The 1628-nt window shown below is 56.5% G+C and overlaps 1 protein-coding gene across 1 annotated transcript in view; it reads right to left on the minus strand.

Annotated features, from left to right (window-relative positions):
• Positions 1-1499, minus strand: part of NEU2 (neuraminidase 2) — a 24164-nt gene extending 22665 nt beyond the window's left edge. Inside the window, exon 1 of the mRNA XM_077758943.1 lies at positions 1468-1499. The gene's annotated coding sequence lies outside the window, so the exon portion shown is untranslated. The remainder of the gene's footprint in view (positions 1-1467) is intronic.
• Between the last annotated feature and the right edge of the window lie 129 nt (positions 1500-1628).

Genomic DNA, 1628 nt, shown 5'->3' on the forward strand with positions numbered 1-1628 from the left:
CTCTCAACCCCGCCCCTTCCTGGAATCCACAGTGTCCTGTCTTGCGAATCCTTCCTTGGAGAGGACCCCTTCCTCCAGCCCCTGTAGAGGGGTGTTAATACCAAGGCAGTGTGAGCAGGGACCACAGGCTTTCTCCCTGTGGCCAGAGACGGAGGCAGACAATGACTGAGGAGCTCCGTCTTGCCTGTGGGAGGCCTCTCTGGCCTCAGCCGGGCAGCCTAGGGGCCTAGGCTTGCGGCGGGGGACAAAGCAGCCCAGAGGCCCAGCGGGCTGGATCTAGCAGGATGCTACCAGGCAGCCAGCGAGCCACCAGCCCCAAATCCAACATTCCCCATGCCCGTGGGCCCTTTGCCTCCCCAAGTAAGGAGTCAGCTCCATCGCCGGGAGGCTACCCCTGGCACCCCCACAGAATGACACAATTCCCTCCTTTATTCCTTCATCAAACAACTGCCACGCCCCTTGGGCAGGTGAGGCTTTGCAGGGGGGCTGGGGGCACAGACTCGACCAGGGTGGCACAGGAGAATCAGAACCCCAAGGCCAGGTTAGGGGTTCCCCCCTCCATGAAGGGGGCACAGAATACCCTCCTCGCTCCAGGGACGGTTATGGATTGTGGGGCTCAGAGGCATTTCGGTGCGCTGAGCCAGGAGGTCATATCTCTGAGCCCACTGGGCGTTTTTTTCCGGAACTCCCCTTTGGCATCTCAGGGAACTGCTGGGGCAGAGCAGCCTGGGACTCCGCACCTTGGGGTCACCTTTCCCCACTTTGGGAGCCGTCAGACCCACTTTGGGAAGCGGTGGACCTCCGGACGTGGAGGAAATATCCAAAGGAAGACGGTCAGCTTGCCCCCCTTTCCTTGGTTGGCAGTGGTACTTGAGAGTCCCCAGAGACCACACTGGGTCAGGGCAAAAGACTGAGCACTAAAGGCACCTGGGGTGGCTCAGTCGGTTCAGCGTCCGACTTCAGCTCAGGTCATGATCTCATGGTTCATGAGTTCGAGCCCCGTGTCCGGCTCTGTGCTGACAGCTCAGAGCCTGGAGCCTGCTTCAGATTCTGTGTCTCCCTCTCTCTCTCTGCCCCTCCCCTGCTCGTGCTCTCTCTCTCTTCAAAATAAACGTTTAAAAGGTGGGGGGGGGGCATTTGCCTGAAACATCCCTTCGTAAGTCTCTTTGGGAGAATAGCTCTGGTGGCTAATTAAGAACCTGGTGTCTGGGAACCTGGGTCAGGCCCTGTCTCAATCTTTCTCCCTCAACTGGCCCACCCTTTGGGATGGGGGAATGAAGGTGGGGGTTTATCATCAAAGGGATGGCAAGGAGGCCTGCATGGAGGAAGTAGCCTTGGAGCTGAGCATCATTAAACAACTTTATACCACTTCTTAATTATTTACAAGAGGAGAATGATGGGTATGGTTTTATGTATTAGAAAGCAGGCTCTCTAACTTAAAAACAAGGTAATTTTTTTCACACTTACCCTAATTGAATGTTGCAAACTCTTCAAACAGCACACTCTCAGGAAAGGGACAGCAGCCGTTTCAGAACGTGGTGTGGGAGCTCCGCAGGGCATGCGCCGGATGTGCAGACGGAAGAGGCAGAGGCGCGGACCTGGGGAAGCAGGAGTACAGATTTGCTGGA

Source organism: Crocuta crocuta, unplaced genomic scaffold (genome assembly GCF_008692635.1).
Source record: "Crocuta crocuta isolate KB4526 unplaced genomic scaffold, BGI_CrCroc_1.0 scaffold290, whole genome shotgun sequence".
Lineage (NCBI taxonomy): Eukaryota > Metazoa > Chordata > Mammalia > Carnivora > Hyaenidae > Crocuta > Crocuta crocuta.